The 21410-nt window shown below is 40.1% G+C and overlaps 2 protein-coding genes across 9 annotated transcripts in view; one reads left to right on the top strand and one right to left on the bottom strand.

Moving 5' to 3' along the window:
* Positions 1-21410, top strand: part of NEGR1 (neuronal growth regulator 1) — a 474712-nt gene that overhangs the window by 426809 nt on the left and 26493 nt on the right. The gene's annotated exons all lie outside the window — the stretch shown is intronic.
* LOC309534854 (uncharacterized protein) overlaps positions 8419-21410 on the bottom strand; it is a 109839-nt gene continuing 96847 nt past the window's right edge. For 4 of the 6 annotated variants that reach the window (XR_014220889.1, XR_014220890.1, XR_014220891.1 and 1 more), the window contains 2 exons: positions 18663-18854; positions 17146-18530 (listed from right to left, as the gene is read on the bottom strand). The gene's annotated coding sequence lies outside the window, so the exon portion shown is untranslated. Of the gene's footprint in view, positions 8566-15576; positions 15761-17145; positions 18531-18662; positions 18855-19532; positions 19700-21410 lie in introns of those variants that run through there. The other 2 variants (XM_082227318.1, XR_014220888.1) reach the window with 2 other exon arrangements.

A 21410-nucleotide genomic window follows, 5' to 3' on the forward strand; every position in this document is an offset into this window, starting at 1 on the left:
CAAACTGATGTCCAGAAGCCCTGGAGCCACCTCAGTCTTAGACATCCTTTTATAGCCCAGGCATAGGTTTCATCTTTGCTGGTGGCCAGGCATTGCCCACCAGAGCCAACCAAGGGTGCTGCTGGGCTCCTGAGATGGTGGAGGCCTGAAGCATCCCAGTACCACTATCTGAGTGGTGATCTGGTTCCTTGCCTGTCATGGCAGGATGCAATCCAGTTCACCACATAAGGGTAGTAAATGCATTCATGGGGACTTCTGGACAGTCAAGTGAAGATCTACTGTATATAAGGAATATTTGTGGCCTTATGGAACTGTAGAGGATGCTATCATGAAAAGAGACACTGGTCTGCTTGCAGCTGGGTTTAGAGGAAGAATACATGTTTTATCCATTCTTTTCTTTTAGATATTTCTTTTGAGAATGTGGATTTGTGGCCACAATCTAGAAATTGTATAGGGAAATGAGCTATTAGTGGTGATCTAAGGACTCAGTGGATTGTATCCGTCACTTTGGCTCACAATGTACTGCTCCACCAAAAGGCAAAGCAGAAGTAATTTCTCCAGGTACTCACAAGCCATGATAGTGAGAATGATCTTTGCAAAGTAGCCATCCTTGGATTGATGATAAAAGTCTAGAGGAAAGTTAGGCTCCTTAATTAGTTGATTAGAAGGTTTAGGATAGCTTGAGTAGAAAAGGGCATTGTAAAGAAGTGTGAACCTTGCCAGATTAAAGGGATATAATTAGGAATACGAGCTGGGTTTTTGTAAGGTGGAGCACCCAGTAATTAAGCATCTGGGTATAGCCTTGAAAGACCATACGTTCAGTGGGGAGAGTATTTGCTGAGGAAGAGTGTAATAGTTATTTAAGAAATATAAAACTTGAGATTTTGAAATCAATGGAATGACTGGCAAGCTACATTGATACCTTCCTATGGGAGAAAAAGTAGAGATGTAAGAAGTGCCTTATATCAGCTTGGAATGAGCTTGTTCTTAATCCCTTTGGCCCACCAATCACAAAAATAATTGGAATGTCCCTACCCAAATTCATCACTCATGTTTCACGCTCAGATTGATTGGGCCACAAAATCATTAAAAGTTGGTGTCCTTCTCTTCCTTTAATAAAGCCATGGCCCTTTTAATTCAATATATTTACATCCACCTTTTTTATTTCCTTCCTGTAATGCATCTATTGTATTGCACAACTGTGCATATTAGTTAAAACTAGCTTTAAAACTCCTCAGGTCAAAAATGATGATTCACTTGCCAGACGTCTCCATTAGTTCCCCATTATTTACCTCCATTTTGTACACTATTATACCACATACAATGTTCAGCGCCTGCTATTCTGAGAACATCAAATTTTGATAATGTCACAACCATTTGGGCAAATGTAAGGGAGAAGAACAGAACAAAAAAGGAAATTGTTTGAATGGCCTTTGATGATCTGATAACTAGTTTTTAGAATGTACCATATTGACATGTAGAAAGGACAGCATGCTCGGCACAGTGCTAGGGCAAAGAGCTCCATGAATTTATTACACAGTCCTTTAATTCACTGCAACATTTGCTTCCATAGGCAAGATCATAATCCAGGAATAGTCAGTGAGTTTGGACCAGTGTGGCGGGGTAATGGTGCATGGTCAGGTGAGCACCACCTGACCTCCAAACAACTGGAGCCATTGTTGCTTACCAGGAAGGAGAGGAGCAGTTCAAACACACTGGCAGGAGCACCAAATTGGCTCTGCTGATATGTTTGCCTTGTGTCAACCTCTTTGTTGCCTCACCACCATGCCTTCCTAGTAAACAGCAGTGACTCAGCTGTTGAAAGATCAGGTGAACACCATCACCACCACACCATACTGTCTGGACTACAATTCCCATCGTGCCTGGCCACAGGCTCAGCTGACTAAGACAGATGGGTGTTTTAGTCCAAGAACATTTAGAGCGCAGTAAACATGGATTGCAATTGTTTTGTTGTTTTTTTTCAAAACAGGGCTTGACTTGAACAAAGAGAACCATAAGCCCTGTTTAGGCATTTGCCTCCATGTATTCTCAGAAATTGATGCAGATCTTAAGGAGATTCTTCACACATGCAACTTAGAATTTTCTATGCAGTTGATTATTAAAAGCGGAAAAAACAAGGGAGGAAGCCCCTCCCAAAACCCCACACACTAGGTCACCTGAATAGATAAGGTAAGCAAGAACTGCCACCTGAAAATTCCCCCCAACCTTTGAGAATGGTTTCATTTTACAACAACCCACCCAATGAATAGTTCTCTCTCTTGTGTTAAAGGTCAGTACCAGAACTTTGGATTGGGTCTGGCAGCTAATTAGCTGTTGTAAAATTGGTATAAAATGCTTGGTGTGACTGACACTCCAGTCAACAATGGAGTGGCAACATTAGACAGCTGTTCTGAACACTTCCCAATGGTAGCCCCATATAGAATGCATGGCAGTAGTCCACTCCAGATGCAACCAAGGCATAAATTGCTATAGTCAGGGGTTCTGTTTCTTGGCTACTCTAGAGCAATGTTGAGTCTCCAGCTGTTTTCAGACTACAATTCCCATCATCCCTAACCTGGTCTTGCTACCTAGGGATGATGGGAGTTGTAGTCCAAAAACAGCTGGAGACCCAAGTTTGGGAAACACTGCTCTAGAGTGAGATGGGATGTTGGACTACATTATAGGGGGAATGGTTCGTTTAATATTTGTTGCCAAAATCCCAAACAAAAAGCACTTATTCTACAGAGGTTCCATTGTTTTGAATTATTCTACTCCAGAATAAGCGCTATGTGCACTGCATCTTTAAAATGCTGATTTAAAAGCCACTACTTCAAACAGCACCGTGCCCTTCATACTTGCAGAAGCAAATCTCTATTCAGGAAGTCGTAACTTATTGAATGGCCCATAAGACACAATCTGAGCTGTGTCGTTTGGAAGGAGCAGGTGTCATTTTGCCTACATTGGCTTGTTTTGAATTACTGTCTATTGTACCTCCTTCAGGACATTTGACTGACTGAAAGGAAAATATGTACATTGTACAAAATGCATAACTATTACTTGAAGGCACTTACATTCTTTCTCACTACCCGCATGTGTATCAGCAGGACAATTACTCTTCATCTACATGAAAGGGAATGTACTGAATAGGCAAGGGCACTGAGAAAATGATGCAAGTGCCAAAGAGATGGCAAAATCAATGGCAAAAACTAATTGCATATTGGCAGGCGGAGAAAATCCTCTTGAAGTTGAAGTCTGCTGTTTTTTCAAGAACCAGGGAATATGAATGATTTAAAAGTTTATCTGACTGGAACACATAAATATAACATGGCACCAAAGAGAGTGAAGCTATAATTCACCTTCACTGAGGCTGGTGTTAATTTAAAGGAAAGTATGTTGTCAAATGTCACTTCCGGCTGGGGTGAGGAGCCTTTCTCCTCGTTTAAAGCAGGGCCAAAAACGAGATACGAAATAAAATGTATCTGCTTCTAATGTGCACTTTAAAAAGATGCAAATTGTGTCAGCTGGCGAGGGGAGTTGATAATTAACAGGATCAGAGTAAGTACAGAGAGGGAATTTAAATATTTCCTCCATTGCTGTGGTCTTAGGGAAAATCTCTTTGGGAGGTAGCATTTTTTTATGCCAATGGGGGATGCCCTACCCGAAATCCAATGCTACCATCAGAAGAGGGATTTTCTTCAGTAGCCTTGTAAGATAGGAAGGGATTAATTTCTGACCCAGTTTGCATTTTAAAGAAACCTGCATTTGCAAAGCAGCATATAATTCCACCATTTGATCTAACAGATTCTTAATATTGCATTTTAAAATTGTTGTAATCTACTCTGACACCTGATAGTGAAAGGCCAGTAAAAAATCATCATTATCTGCATCTGCATCTTCATGAATTCCAGTAGTAGTAGCAGCTTTAGTATTACTACTTCTGCTATGATTAACAATATACTTTCACCTATAGTTGGCACTAGGAAGAGACCCTGTTGTCAAGGGTTAGAGATGCTTAGTGATAAGAGTTTGCTCAAAACTGAATATCTGACTATCTGTCTGTCTATCTATCTATCTATCTGTCATCTATCTATCTATCTATCTATCTATCTATCTATACACACATACTATAGCCTGCTTTTTTATCATAATATTCAAAAGTCAGCTTACAAACCAAAAGAGTAATTTAGGATGCAGTTCATCAACACACTTTGTATGGATGAATCCCTACTGAACATAGTGGGACTAACTTATGCATGGAATTGTGCAGGTAATCCAAGTATCACAAAATTCACAACCATCAAACAGAAATCATAAGGAGTAACAACAATCCAGCATTATCCCTATCAGCACTTTTTGGAATAAGCATCACTATAAGTAGTCAAGAGGTATCCTAAGGAGGGAAGCAGAATTATCTTTTTCAGTGTCAGGTGCACATTGAGCTGTTTGCTGAAAAAACAGAGAAAATGTTCACTGGGAATTTGAAACCCCAAGCCCAACTGATCATTGGTCAAAAGCTTGGGAAAAAATGGAATTTTTGTTTCGATTGGAACTAAATTTTATTTGGCTCTACGACACTGTTCACATACCACTAGAAATGTAAAACGATGCAGCAGAGCAATTTGTAAGAAAGCTTGTAAAACAGTTTAAAAATTTGAGAACTTGACTTCATTTGACATGGGTTTTTTAAATTGTACTTTATATTTGCATTTTAACTGCTGTAAACTGCTTAGAGATCTTCTGGTGGTAAGCAGTCTAAGAATGAAAGAAGCTACTGAGTAAAATAAAAAAACAAACGCTTGAGGACTGGTAAATGGTTTTAGAACTAAGCAGATAGTTAAAGAATAAAAGTCAACATGGTACTGTCAAAATGATATTAAATAAAATATCATTTTGACAGGTTTGTCTGGAATCCAGGATCCAACGCTCTGATATGAGAGCATACCTCACATTTTCATCCATCCGCTCATCAAGTTCAACCCACAGTTTCTCAGCTGCCGGGAGGTATTTGTGCCGTTTCCCATCAATATCAGCAGCCATTGCTGAACAGTTGGGTGAGACAGCATTAAGTTGCTGCATGGTGGAAGCCGAAACGTATAGCACAGCTGGAGGCAAAAATAGAACTCAAGATGCATTGGCTACACATGGAGAGGCTGGGGAATATGCATGCCGACCCCAAAGTGCCACCAGGGAGACAATTAGTAACATGTCACAGAAAGTAAGCCTCATTCTTGGAGTGTTTGTTCTTAAAAGTTGGAAGGGAGGCCGAGAAACTCACCAAGGAAATCGTAACATCTCGGCTTTCTTTCCTAAAGAAACATACCGCCATTTATTTGGAAGGAAAAATTCCTCAGCTTAAATGGAAAGGTGGTTTTGCTGCAGAAAACAACAACATAGCAGCTCAGCTGTGCAATGTAATGCTTTGTCACAAATACCAAGGTGCGTCAGGTGAGCCCCATCCTGGGTAAAGCAGATCAAGGCTATTGTTACACCTGCTTTAGTCACCTCCAGATTAGATTGCTGTCAGTAATCTAGGTTCTGAGGAATGTGCCACAGCTCAATGGCAGAGCATGACAAAAGGGAAGAAAAGGCAAATCTTATTTGCAAGTATGTGGGTTTCCTTGCTCCCTCAACTGGAAGGCTAGTTTAAAAGACAACACCAGTGTTTTGTGAGGGTAGGATTTAGCATGGCAGCAAGGGTTGGTGAGTGATGTGCTGTTGAGATCTGTTCTTGGAAATAATTCTGTGCCTAAGAGAGGGCAGAAACCTCTTGGAATATTGATGCACTGAACTACCTCCGTTGAAGGCTTCAAGTTGTAAATATGTGTAAATAAAACCATATATCACAAGGACCCTGTAGTCTCTGCTGTGCCTAATTGTCCAAAAGGAAAAACAAATCCTGGGTTAAAATGCACCTGATACCCCTGGAATCTCACAACGCTTGGAGATAGGGGTGGTGTATAACAATATGCAAGAATGTTCTGTTTTAAAAACTGCTCAGTTTGTGATTAAATTAATGCAGGCGAAAGACTAGCAATGTGGTCCTAACTGAGGTCTGGGAGATATATAGGTTGTCTTCAGGTGGCTGATACAGTAACTAAGCAAATGACTATATAAGTGAACAATAACATGAAGACAGGATCTTACACCTAGAAATAACAGAGTAGCAAGGCATCACACCAAGTGACTTCAGAAGCAGCCTACTTGCAGATATGTTGGAATTCCTGGCTGGTGCCCACCCTTGTATATCTGAAACCCATGATTCCATAAAAGGGTTTTGTTGTGATCAACACAGCCTGGTTTAGTTGGAAGTCAAAGCTGCTTTGATATTCTCTTTAGTTTTTCTTGTACTTTTGTTTGCTTTTTTATCATCTGCTGAATTTTACAACTGAATCTCAGTTTCTGTCTATGACCTGTTGAACAACATACAAAAATATATTGGGCAATGTATGCGGTGTCTTTTGAGAATTTTTTGAGAAATCTAAGAAAAAACATTGTTGGGTGTGTTCCTAGCTGTAAAAACTCGTGATATAGAAGCTACTTGGGATGGTGTTAGATCTCTGATTTCCTTAAGAACAGGGGAGTCTATTGCCCTTCATTATCCCTGAACAATGGCCACAGTGGCTAGAACTGATAGACTGTGGTATACAGCAACATATGGCGAACCACAGGTATCTGAATGTTTAGTTTCCAAATAGTGTTTTTCATTACTGTTCTCTTGTATCTGAACTTGAAAGCAGCAGTTTTTCTTTTTAATTGTATCTAATCTGTATCAAAACTAATGGTCAAGCAAATATAGTCCTGTGATATTAAGGCAACACTGCTTACACGCAAACATTACTGCCCTCCTAAAGAAACAAATCAGGGAACCAGAGCGAAAGAAAGAAAGAAAGAAAGAAAGAAAGAAAGAAAGAAAGAAAGAAAGAAAGAAAAGCTGGAGAACATTTTTGTTCTACACTGAAATAAAACATCCACTAATGAGAAATGACCCAGCTAAACTAATTATTAGGATGCAATTAAAGAACAAATTATACTCTTAAACTTTACACAGTGGTACAACTCATATACAGTGGAATAGCCCATTTTACAAATCCCCAAGTTTGCGTCTCTGCGACAACCAAATTATCTTAATGGGTGTTGAAATGACAGAGTAGATGAATGTCTTTCCCTTGAGTCATTTTCTGATAAAGACACATTGCTTAGCTGCAAGATGACAAACTATATGTTCAAAGTGACAAATCATTTAATTAAAATTTACAAGCGGTTAAATACTGTTTGACCCAAATGGAGGCCGTTATCATGAATCAATTTCAAAGGAGGGACAAGGGTGCTCAGGGAAATCGATCACTAACAGCTAAGGTACCTGGATGTATTCTGCATATCTCTACAGCCTTAAAAAAAAAATAGCCCCTCTCAGCAGGCTATGGTGCACATCTTGCAGAAAAAAGAGATTTCAATCAAGTTGAAAAATTGTAATACTTTTTACTTGGGCGGTATTTGAGCTCACTCTAGGTCTCATGAATACTTAATGTCACAGAGTCTTCAATAAAAAGACTCTTGTATCTTAAGAGCAAATACTTCAAAATTTCATTAGTTATAGGGAGGCTTTTTAAGTGCATATACAGGTCAGTGGAAATTGCAATCATCTTTCATGAAAAGGCTGGGTAGTTTTATTGTTGAAGAATAAAGGTGGCCATTGGTTTTACTAACTATTATAGTGAATACAAAATTGTCCAGCTGGCATGCTTTATTCTTGAGTCCATCAAGCACATAACATATGGAACTTTCTCTCATTCATATGCACACTACTGGCACACATTCCACTGAGGCTTCTGAATGTGTGATTCTCAAAACTTGTAGTAAAATGACACTTTGGAAACATCCCTACAATCTAACCTCTAAATTATATTTAGGACTGCATTATCAGGTCACCTTTGGAATGGGGGCAAGGTGCCTAAATGCTTTGTATCTTGCTTTTCACTTCCTTCTTTTTATGTGTTAGGGAGAAATATATTAGTATGGAAAATAAGTTGGCGAAGTGCCATAGCCCAGTGAAAGAACACATGCCTTGGCTTGCAGAAAGTGCCATTTTCCAGCCCTGACATCTTTACCTGTCTGTCAGGGTAGACATTACTGAGCAAGACAGACCAATGTCCTGACTCTCTACAAGGCAACTCTCAATGTTACTATGTTGTGCAATGATACATGAAGTGTTATGTGCAAGTTTAAACATAATGTGCCCTGGAAATACTCTCAAGAAGAAAAATAGGCCAGTGCGCTTTTTATATGCAGAATTTAAGCACAATATGTGTTGGAGATATTTGACAGGATTTTACACTTCTCATTTGAAATAATCCTTGCTTTGTTTTAAGTTAGCTACTTTAAAAAATAGTGTAAAGATTCTTCCTGGTGTGTCAGTGGCAGGCGATTTGTCTTGGGTCATCGTATTGCTGCATTGGCTTTTAAACTTCTCTTGAATGTCTTTAGCCTTGGTTTGAAGCAATGTCAATCCAGCCCATCTGTCGCACTACTTGGATTGCTTTGTTTGGGGAGACCAAATATAGTGAACTATGGAGAAGAGACAAGGTCCACTTTTACTATATCAGAGATGTAAAGAAAGTACACATTTTCCTGTTTTATCAGAGGGAACATTTTAACATACAGTACATTTATAGGTTTGAAGGTTATTGTGTAGTTTTTACTTTGATACAAAGAGTAATGGCTCACTGGACCTGAGAACATTCTCTACAGTCTCTCATATATCATGGGGCAAAGTGATTTGAAACAACTAAAGACCAGTCATTGGCATGTGAAAATGCACCCAATTGGAATTCCCTTGGGATTACTTGGGGGGGGGGTTGGGTTTTGCTCACATTTTAGATATCAATGACTTCCATTTCTAAGACCAAAAGAAATATTTAATCTCCAACATGTCAGATGGACAATGATCCCGAGTCATTTGGGCTGATTTGCCCTGTAAATAGGTTTTTGAAGTGATTTCTGTCTTCTTGAGGCATATTTTGGATCTGGATTACAGAGTCTGATGGAGCTGATGAATGACTTATCCTCTCTTTGGGCAGGCAGTTGGTTGAGGTGGCTTCTTTCAATCTTATGTTTCAATTTTTCTAAGGAATTTTCAATTTTATACCAATGGAACCATTTTTTGAGGTGACTTGAAATGTATGTTGGACCAAAAGAAGAAGGGAGTGTATGCATCACACCCCACCACTCTCATAATATAATGTTTGGCACAGGTGTTGCCACATGAATGAAGTCCAAATCACCCAAGTCAAAAGAAGGAAAGTTCACAAAATTTGACCCTTTATCCATGCAGGCATCTGTGGTACCGCCTTTACATCTCTTTTTAAGTTGTCATCATTGTAGAAAGCATATACTTGCTTGCTTGTTTGTCATGGGAACAAGATTCTCAGAATGGTTAAGTGGTCTGGACAGAGCCATGGCTTTTGCCCACAAATGCTGGAAACAGATGAGGTTGCTTCCTTGTTATAGACCCTTAGACTCCATAGAAAAGTAAAGTTCCTTACTATTAAATTAGTCTGTGGTGCTGTTTTCCAGAAAAAGAGGTGCTGGAACTCACCATGAATGCCTCCCTTGTTCTCTTATAATAGCAATGGTGCCCACCTGAGAGGTGCTGGAACTGAGTTCCAGTGAGTTCTGGCTGAAAAAACACACAACCCCTGGGCTCTAAGACCATAAATTTCACCAGTTCCTCAGTAGAGTGCTCCATATCCTCCAATTTTTATTGGATGAAAATAGCTACACTCCTGTGATTATATCGGCTGTAGTCTGATTGCCCGGGGAACACAGCCTATAGTTCACACCACAAGGAGATACTGCCCCCAAGAGCCTGAACCCCAAGAGCAACGGTGCTTGCTGGCATGGTTCTGCCATGAAAAAGCACATGATGACCGCATTGAGGGCAAATGGGATCTGAAGCTTCTTCTGTACACCTACATAAGCAGCACATCCTTCAGCCAACAGTGGCCCCCGGGGATGGCCAGAGCTGGACTTCAGTACGTCCCAAGCCCCACCCACCGGGCTGTGCCAGATTGGCTAGGATTTGAATAAGCTGATTGTGGAAAAGCCCACCAATCTCCAGTGGCCAGCCTGGGAATTCCCCACAGCCAGCCAACTAGCCCCAACATTGCTCTCAAGGAAGAGGAGCCCAGCGTGACAGGTCACAACAGCTACCCACCCTGTGACTGGGTAAGCTGCCATTTCCTCTTCCTCTATTGCCTTTAAGCACCAAGTTATGTAGGGACATGGATGACGCTGTGGTCTAAACCACTGAGCCTTGGGCTTGCCGATCAAAAAGTCAGCGGTTCGAATCCCCACAACGGGGTGAGCTCCCATTGCTCGGTTCCAGCTCCTGCCAGCCTAGCACACCAAAAAGTGCAAGTAGATTAATAGGTACTGCTCCGGCGGGAAGGTAAACAGTATTTCCATGCGCTGCTCTGGTTTTCGTGTTCCATTCTGCCAGAGGCAGATTAGTCATGCTGGCCACCTGACCTGGAAAAACTGTCTGCAGAGCAGACAAACGCCAGCTCCCTCGGCCTGTAAAGCGAGATGAGCGCCACAACCCCAGAGTCATTTGCGACTGGACTTAACAGTCAGGGGTCCCTTTACCTTTACCAAGTTAAATAGGTTGGCATGAGAGCTCTGCTCCCTACTGCCCCACTGGTAGTTTTAGTATCTGCCCCCACCAGGGAAATGTGTGTTTGTGTTGTGTTGTTTTTAAAAAAGGATTTCTGTGGGGCAATAATGTAGCCAGAATTGTGAGCAAATTGCAGTAACTCCTAGGATTTTTGGGACAGTCAGAGAGTGTGGATTTAGGTTGTATGCGGAGCCAACCCATAAGGAATATTTAAAAGCATTTTTTTGAACTTAAGAGTGGAAAATTTAGAAACTGAGAGAAACTGAAATTTATTGATGTGGCCATCCCTAACACAGAGCAACCCTAAGGAATAATAATAAAAAAAAGATTTTAACTTCAAATCCTCTGCTGAGTTCAGAAGAGTGATGGTTGCAAAGACCCAGAGATACAAAGCTCAGTGTAAGTTACTATCATTTATAAAGTGCAAGATGACTATATCCGAATGTGGCAAACCATTGAAATGATCTCGATACAGGAGGAGAACTAACCAGAGTTCCCATTGAATGCATGGCTTTTCACGAGCTGTTTCATTTTAAGAGGTTGTTTACAATGTCACACTTTATTTTGAGGAAAAATTATTTCAGGAGCCAATCTTTTAGAAACGTGGAAAGAAATGTTTTACAAAAGGTCAAATGCACAAATATTTTGCATGCAAGCTACTAATAAATTCACACACACCCCTTAACAATTAGGAGTTTGGCTAATGCCTTTAAAGCTATTTACAATATTCTAAATGCAACTCCTGAGCCCTAATTACCTATAGTAAGTCATAAATAACTGACAGGGATGCAAATGCAACAAAATTCTATCAAATTAGAGTAATTAGTATCCCGGTTAAAATATCCTCGCACATTAAAATGCTCTTACTTTTCTCCAACACGACATTAACAAATGAAGGTATTATTGTTGAAGAAGCAGAGTGCCAGAAGTATATGCATAAACATCTGATAGTATGTGCAGTGCATATTAGAGTTGAAATATGTTTGTCCCCGCTTTAATTTATCACCTTGTAGCTATTGTTATAACCTGACACTTTTGTGCTAGGCATATTTATCAAAATATAACTGAGGCAGGTTGCTCAAATTTATTCTGCTGCTTATGAAAATGTGTGAGACTTGAGTATTGATCATGGATGCCGCTGCCCTCCCTTTTCGGGCTGCTGAAATCACTGGGAGTGGCTGTACAGCTTCCATTCAACTCTAACACTGCACAGTGGCATAGCAGGAACAGCCTAAATGAAGACTAAGAATTGAGTTGTAGGATAAGATGAGGCCATTGGTTTTATTTTCAAGGTGCTTGCTGTCAAAGTAAACCCATGTTCACATAAACATTTTAAGACATCTAGGATATAAACAATCATATTTCCTGCCCTTCATAGGGTGGCCACTTACACACTGCTGAAAAAGAGGAAATGCATCACCAACAGGATAAAATGTGCATAAGCATATACATCTATGTGTATAGATGCAACTTTAGAAGTAAGTACTATAATTAAAACACGGGTGCAATACATCTCACTGTAGTGGGGAGGACTATGAGTTTGCTGGTACCTGCTGTTTATTAAACATTCATTCTGATTTGTTTGTGGGGAGCTATTCCAAACTTTACATCGATTTCCATACTGCAAAAATTCCAATCTTCTTTGGACACAGGTTTGCGGGTAGGAGTGCCAAATCTATTTTAATTCTGCAACCTGAATTTGCCAGCATGCAATTGAGCAAAAGTGGCTCTTGTTATTCTTGTAGGTAAACACTTCCTATAGATACATACTTTTAGTCATATTCTTCCTATAGATATACATTGGAATACTCAGACAATTTTTCTCTTTCTCCTTCTCCAGTATGTCTTGATTGGGATGCTAAAAGTGTAGGATGGAGTTTGTCCAGGAACTGTTTAGTGCTTTAAATCAATACATTGTGGCTTCCTAGAATGAATGAGTTAGCAGGAGGTTGATGAGCAATAGTTACCTCCTTAAATCAAAGGGGAGTTAGGTGTTTTTTTTAAAAAAAAGAATAAGTGTACCACTTTAAAGTTTAGGAAATGTTTCAGGTGACCACTCAGAACTGCATCTTTTATTGTATGCTTTGAACTTTTTGCAGAGATTTTTGAAAATAAGAGCCACAAGGCAAAAACATATTTAAATGAAGTACAATTGTCAATGGAAGCTTCCAGCAGTTTGCATTCTGCTTTAGTTTGGGTGGTAAGGATAAGGTTGGTTGGTTTACACACAAGTAATGAGATTTGTGACAGGCAGAATATCAACAAGTGAAGCTTTCCCCATAATTGTATTTCCATGCTAGGAAAGGCTTACCCTGTTTAATTTGTGCCAGCCACACTGCTGTTAAAGGTACAAGGCATTATTCACTAAACTCTTGTACTTCTAGTAATAATAATAATAATAATTTATTACGGCCATAGGCCCATACAGATAAAAACCAGACATAAATAACAGCTTGTGCACGTGGGAAAAAACAGCCGCTAAAACACTACTATAACAATAAAATACTATAAGATGGAATGGCATACTCCGCCTTAGTTAGCTTGTGGTGCTCCTTGGCAACGCTTTTGGGTAAGGACAGCGACCAGGAACCTAGCCACTTTCAGGGTCGTATGGGTATCCTTATCCTGCAAGATTTGGGCAAGGTGGAATTTTGGTGGGGTACCCTCTAGTTTCTGAATGATTGATCCCAACAAATTTGCCCGTGGCACCTTGAATAAGGGGCAAGTGAACATAATGTGCTGAAGCGACTCTGGCGTCTCCTTATCACATTCGCACATGGCCCTTTGAGAATCTATGTCTCAGGACATTGGAGGGAAAAACGTTAAACCTTGCTTTGGTGAAGGCCAGCCTATGGGCAACAGTCGAAAGGGAGGAGAGGTATGATGAAACGCGGTAAGTTAAAGTGATACCAATGTTCTGGGGCGAACAAACACCTCCCCCCAGCATATAATTTCGCTGTAAATCGATGTCATCCAGTCTTTGAGCAGTGATTTGATCTAGTTTTAGGGAATCTAAGGGAGAGATTCCATAGCTCAGGAGTTTGGCATGAATTCTACTAGTCCAAAGGCTGGAGAATTCATCTCGCCATAAGCATTGGACAAGGTAATGGTCTGGTAATCTATGCCACAATGATAGCCAATAATTGAAAACTTGCTTCCACAGGCAAGTTTCTAAGGATGCGATCTTCAATTCTAGTCGCATGGCTGCGTTGCTTACGCACAGGGGGAGCATTAGGAGCCGACGTAGGAATTGGTTTTGCAGAGTCTCAAGAGGAGCAAGGTCTGTCATCACGGCCCAGAGCGGGGCAGCATAAGCAAGCACTGCAACCACTTTTGCCTTGAACACCTTTAGGGCCGAGGGAACATGCAAAGCTCCATCCGAAAAGAAAAATCGGAGGAGTGCATATGACAGAGTTTTGGCCTTGTTAAGGAGGTGTTGAATTTGTGCTTTCCACCTCAAATTGTATTGAAAAATAACTCCTAGGTATTGAAATTTTAGGACTTGCTCTATTTTTGCTCCACCAAGCTTCCATTCGTATAATCTCCGACTTCTGGCGAAAATCAGAATCTTAGATTTAGCATGGTTGATGGTTAATTGGTTGAGTTGACAATACGTGGCAAAGATCTTCAGAGCTCTGGTTAGTCCAACACGTGTATAAGATAGAATTACCGCGTCGTCCGCATATAAAAGGAGTGGACAGCGGTAATCCGCTAGTCTAGGCGCATGTGTACTTGGAGATGAGTTGACTAGGGGTGCTCGCATGTCGCTGATGAATAGATTGAATAGGCAGGGAGCCAATATACATCCTTGGCGCACTCCCTTGTTTATTGGTATCGAATTTGTGAGGTCGCCCGCAGGAGTAAGTCTCACTCTGACAAGGGTACCTTCATAGAGCTGACTTATAAGCCATAAGAGTCTTCTATCAATGCCCTGTTTCGCAAGTTTCTCCCAAAGAATATTTCTAGGAACGCTGTCAAAGGCTGCCTTAAGATCTAAGAAGGCAGCACACAGGTAGCCCCGGGGAGGGGAGGAGTACTTCCGTGCCAGATGGTAAAGAACTATTGCGTGATCAGTTGTAGAGCGTTTAATTCTGAACCCTGCTTGTTCGTGGCCAATCTGGTTAGTCTCATCTACCCATCGCAATAGTTTCGTCAACAAAAAGCTGGCATAAATTTTCCCTATGATCGAAAGGAGGCTGATGTTACGGTAATTTTCCGGCTCCAAGTTTTCATTGCAAACTGTTCCTGTTGGAAGAGAGAAAATCTCTTCAGCAGGGAAGATGCAAGAAATTCCTCATGTTCCTTCCTTCTGCTTGCTTCAGAACAGTTAATAAGGGGCTAGGCCACCTTAGGAATAGCAGTGCCTCCATATCTGTCTAATAAGCCTCCACAATTTGCTTTCTAATTTTCTTTATCGATGTACGATTGACTTGGTGACTCACTTTAACAATAAAAGCTAAAGGTCCAGTCCTCTTGTGGGGGGTGGGGATGAATAAGACTATTAACTATAAATTGTTCAAAGTTAGCCAACAGAATGAACTTAAATCATATTTTATCCACCCAACAATTATCGGAACTACTTTCTGGTGTAGGTGAAGCTACTTGTAGAGTTGGCAGTGTTTGAAGGTTTCAAAACGGTGAACTTCTTCCTTCATTATAACCATTCATATTCAGACTTGGACCCATTCAGGACGTTTATTATGATTACTTTGAGGAAATAGTTTATGAATAATGGAAATTGATCCACTCTGATGGGAGAAGTCTCACACCATTAACTAATACGAAGCAGCATGAGGTTGAGCTGCCATATGCCTTTCTCAACAGCTTATCTTCTGTTGGGAACACTGCAGTATTTTTGATATGTGACAGTACAACAATCTGTTGGTGGAAAACAGGCATCTTACCATCCATGAGGAAATCTATTTGTATCTCTCTCCAGCAATTTCCCTCACAGCCAGGATGAAGAAGCTTATAAAATGTTAGGAAGGAAGCTTAGCATAGGGATGCCAGATGAATCCACTGAAAACGGACTATCAAGCGAGTTTCCTTCTGTTTGCCCATTCAACCCCATTGCTGCACAGACTCCTGCTATGAAAGATCTGACATTAGCTCTCTTCAACAAATGTTACTTTTTCACATGCACACATTATACACAGATATGCAAACTCTTTTGCAATATGCATTATTTACATATTCGTTGTTATATGCAGATGCCTCTTTGCTTTTCTTGTTTTTGATGCTGGAGAGGGATAATTTTATGTTGTGCTGTGAAATAAAGGTTGTGAAAGTGGCTGCAATCCTAACCATACTTTCCTGGGAACAACCCCCATTGAATTCAATAGGAATTCTGAATAGATAGCTTTCTGATGGGCCATTAGCCATTCCATAAACTTTGTATTTAAGGTATCACAAGGCTCTCTGTTGGTTTTACTGCAAAAGACTAACAGGACTCTGGAAATTCATTAACTTTGAAAAGTGACTTGCAGGGAAGGTATAATTTGTAAATATTTGTTGATGGCTGAGTTATGTATGTCTATTGTGTGCTAAGTAAAAAATATGTAAAACACACTCACACAACCCACAAATATATCTGCACCTGCATACGATGAAATAGAACACAAACTTGTGCGAAATAGACCAGTTGCAGCTGAATGGAAAATAACAAATGAAAGTGCAAATGAATGATGGGATGGAATGAGGCATGGTCATACATCCCTAGCCAAAGACTACCCCGAAGCTCAAAATCTGACGTACTAAAAAATACCCATTGCCATGGATATGAAATCACCAATAGTGAAATAAAGGGCTCTGGTGGGAAGGTTTATGCAGCAATATTTGATTCTCAAGCCACCAACAGGAGAAAAATATTTTGAAGTGCAGTGTTAATCACCAAGGTCAAAGCTGCAGTCAATGAGCAATTAGTAGATTGGTGGGTTTGGTGAGAAATCTGTGGTCCAGCGCTCCCCCCGCCCCCCCGGCACACACATTTCAACAACTGTTCCTATCATTCCAAACCTAAACCAAAGTTATATAGCATAAAATTACAGTTCATTTGAATCCCATACAACAGGACTAGCAAGTGTGCTGCCCTCCAGATGCTTCTGGACTCCAATTCTGTTAATTATTGACCATGCAGGATAGTAGTTCCAGTCCAACAATCTCTGACGGGCATCACATTGGCTATTCCTGCCATGCAGTCATAAATAAAGTAGGTAGTGCTGATTTTCTGCACAATATGGTGGCCATTTTGAATGTTCCCTTCCATCTCCAAACCATGGATTCCAAATCATGTGGGAACATCTTCAAGAACAATTGCTCCTCTACCAATAGGTTCCAACACTAGCTAGGACCTATCACTCAAGGACCCTCAGAAACAGGTATATTATATTATTTAGGTAAGTTAGAACAAAGGGACAAAGAGAACCAAATCCTCTCCCCATAGCAGGCCCGCTTCGACAAGGCACACAGCACAATTGATCAGTGTTTAGTTTTATTCAAAAAATACGTTAGATGTCCAAACATCATATTGCATTTGTTTATCTCTCATTTGCCTTTGATTTCATAGACCATGGGGGGAAAGGGCACTTACTTCCTTGAATAAACTAGCTGCTGTTTCTTACACAGCAAATATGTCTTTTAAAATATTGCCGGGGGTAGGGGGGGACTTTCACTAATGTCAGAAAACAGCTACCCAAACTGGGGTTTTTTTTAGACCTGCAGAGTAAAGAAGGCTGAGCACAATGTTGTAATGGCTTGGTTATTCAATTTCCCCTATAATCTTGGGGCAATTTTGGCCATAAGATCCACGATATGGGGGTTTGCTGAAGATGCCAAAATGAACTTTGAATATATGAAGAATTCTAAGCCCTCGTTTTTGTATATTAAAATTAAATCCAACCATAAAAGGGCTGCTTATTTGCAGGAATTAACCTTTCTTTCCTATTAGACATGTGTTTACTCAGATTAGGTTTCAAACTATGCCCAGAGAATATCTGAGTTAATTAATTCTTAAACAGGCCAATAAATGACCTGTATATGTGAATCAGGCATTGTTTACCATATCCTGTATTGTCCTTTGTACAATTCACCTAAAAATAGATTCCTTTATTTATTTCAGAATTTTCTAGAGGGCCAATCAGATTACTTCAAAATTAGGTGTTTACTGGATGATGTAGATGAGTTTTCTACCTATAGGTTAGCTTTATATTCACTGAGCAGTGAGAAAATCACCAGCCACTTTTTTGACCCATGGGGACTGCCAAGGGGATTTTTAATTTTAATGATTTTCAGTGATTTGAGGAATTAATTTATTTTTTACAACTTGCATTTCCAAAAATCTGTAGGTGATATTCAATGCTAGTCCTACTAAGCGTTGACTCACTGAAATTAATAAACAGGATTGGTTGAGGTTCATTTATTTCAATGAGCCTACTCTGAGAAGGACTCTGAACAACCCTATATATTTAACTTAGTTTTGGTTTACTTGCTTTGTTTGGTTTACATTGTAATGGCCATTGGCTACAAACAACATACATCTGACTGATACCATCCCAGGATTGCAGGCTGGACTTCACACAGAGACACAGGGCTAGTGGATAAATAGAGTAAAGAAACTGTATTGAGGTGTCAGTGTGTGTATACAATACATACAATGAACACCTGCAAGAAAACATTGCAGTGTATCTTCTCCTGCTCTCTCCCACCTTCAGATACCCAACATTTCATGCTCCTGATGTTCACTGTACATGTTCAAGCCCCACTGTTGAGCTTTTCGGGGGTCTGTGTGTCTCCTTAAGGCTTTTATGTGTTTTGGTACTTCTGCAAACCTCAGGGTTTCTCTGAGCATTCAGATATCTACCTATTAGAGAGAGAGAGAGAGAGAGAGAGAGAGAGAGAGAGAGAGAGATGGATGAGTCACACAATAAATTATATACCATTACTATATCATCAGAAGTATTAATTAAGCATTCCTGAATTCTAAGTATCTTACCTCAGTCTGCCTTGAAGGCACATAGTTCTCATCTCATCTATGTTAGAAGCAGAACATAGGATGTACACATGGTGACTCTGGGATCCACAAATAGATCTATATCTTGTGAAGCAAAATGTCAGTTTTCTCCAGCACTCGGTTCTCTTAAGCTGATGCCCAGGGTGTCTAGAGTTCCGTTTCCAGGTCCCACATCTGCAATAACTCCTGCACATAGCATTCCAGGTTCAGTGGAACAATTCAGGGGAGAAAATGGGGAAAAGGCTGGTTAACATTTCAAGTACAAAGATGCCATTCTGCCACATTTAGCGGGGACTAGATTTGCCCTTCCGACATGCCTACAGAATGAAGATTAAGTGTGGGGCAAATACTACCCTTTCTCAGCCAGTTAGCAGTTTCTGCTAGCTGGCTAGATTTATACCATCCATACTTCTAAGCTGCTGTTTCTCTGCCTGTTTCAGATCTGTTGTTAATAAAGCTAGGACAAACCCCATATGGTTGTCAGATATCATTCTGGGTGTGTGGATATGACAACTAAGCAACAAATAACAGTCTAAATAATATTTTTTCAGGGGTAGGTTCTCTGATCTCATTCTAGGATATTATCTATCTATCTTTAATCTTGCAAACTGAAGAAAATCAGCCTCTTTTCTCCTTGGTGGTAAATCATCATTAGTATTTAAAGCACAGCAAAGGCCGTAAAAATAATTGCTTGTTTTCCTTTAGGTAGTATGAAGTAAGGAAATGTTTATGTTGACCTAGTGTCTTCCTCAAATGTGTGTTGCATGTTTTATATTTAGTTAGATTAACGATGGTCAACTCTCCACATTTTGATAAAAACAGGCTATAATGAGCAATGGTAGTGAGAATTACCTGTCGTAAAGTGTGCAATTTCCCCATTTTTCTGTCATCATTACTGGAATTTTTATTTGAGTCTTCTAAACAATTCGCCTCTGAAATACTTCCAAGAATTTTAAAAATGCCAACACTTTCTTGAAGCAGTCAAGCTTGCAGATTTTTCTGTCTCTGAAAAGGGGTCTCTAAAAAATAGAAGTCAATGCATTCCATATTTACATACAAAGGAAAATATGTGACAATGACACAAGCCATGCCAAGAGACAATGGAAAACAGAATTTCTGTCCTGTCTTTCTTTCTCCCTCATGAGCTACCTTTCCTAACATGGATCATATACCTGCAGAATTTGCTGTCAACTTAATATGTATCATGCTGTACAAGAACTCATGGGAGGTCTACTGTGGGAGTATATAGTGATCTGTTTTTTCAACCCCATTCTTCCCTTTAGGTCTTCATCCTTGGACTTGGACTCTCATTATGCAGTCCCATTCTTACCAATATACCACTCACAATAAATTGGATAAATCTCATTTATTTTTCCATTGTTGTTTTCAAGTGCTGAAGGCTTGATTTAAAGCTGAAACCACTGTGTTCAAGTAGATAGAGTTGCTGGTTGTTGTTTTTTGTAGTTCTAGAAAAAGTAGTATCTTATAACAGGAGTTTACATTAAATGTGCTTTGACAGGGTACCTCAGGTTAAGAACTTAATTCTTACTGGAGGTCCATTCTTAACCTGAAACTGTTCTTAACCTGAGGTACCACTTTAGCTTATGGGGCCTCCCGCTGCCGCCGCTGCACGATTTCTGTTCTCATCCTGAAGCAAAGTTCTTAAACCGAGGTACTATTTCTTGGTTAGTGGAGTCTGTAAATGAAGCATCTGTAACCCGAGGTACCACTGTACTTTGGGTTTGAAAGTAGTGTGAGGGCAATCGGCTACAAATGATGGTGCATATATTGAAATGAGAAGTTACTGTGTGGTGTCTGGTAGGAAAATGGCATTTTAAAATGTTATTTTATAAAACGCCCGCACAATAAAAATATATTAATGTATTTTCCTTTGGTACATGATTCATTTATAACATTTTTTCATATATTTCATACATTTTATTTTTTAAAAATGTGGAATTACCATAATGTACAGTATATATATGTTAGGTAAGATATAGAAAATCTAAATTATAGCAGCAGAGGAACTTTAAATATGGACAATGTTTCCAGGTCTGTCTTCCTAGCCACTATTCAGGCAGTGTGGAGCTGAGATCAGCAATCTGGTTTGTTTGTGTATGTAAAGAAAGTAAGCAAATTGACTGATGGATTGATGGGCTGGTTGATGCTGGGCAATTAGTTCCACTGTAGTCGGAAAGAAACTGGTCTGAGATTTGCAGATGACTGCAGTTAACCAAAAGGGGCTCCAAGAGAATACTGTTTGTTTTGGGGAAACTGGTTTTACATGCTAGCATTATCTGACACTTGTGCTTATGTATATACAGTGGTACCTCAGGTTACATACGCTTCAGGTTACACACTCCGCTAACCCAGAAATAGTGCTTCAGGTTAAGAACTTTGCTTCAGGATAAGAACAGAAATCGGGCTCCGGCGGCGCAGCAGCAGCAGGAGGCCCCATTAGCTAAAGTGGTGCTTCAGGTTAAGAACAGTTTCAGGTTAAGAACAGACATCCGGAACGAATTAAGTACTTAACCCGAGGTACCATTGTAGTTTTGACAGCCTGTTTGTACAACAGCCATTCTGCTAGTAGGATCCCTATTCTTGGCACTGTGCATCAGCCAAATCCTGGGAGTGTCTTGCGCTTGAGAAATACATGGTGTGGTGCTAGCCAAACCCATGCCCTCCAGATGTTTTGGACTACAACTCCCATCCCCCAGCAATTGGCCATGC

The sequence above is a fragment of the Podarcis vaucheri genome (genome assembly GCF_965113315.1).
Source record: "Podarcis vaucheri genome assembly, chromosome: 6".
In the NCBI taxonomy this organism is placed as follows: Eukaryota; Metazoa; Chordata; class Lepidosauria; order Squamata; family Lacertidae; genus Podarcis; species Podarcis vaucheri.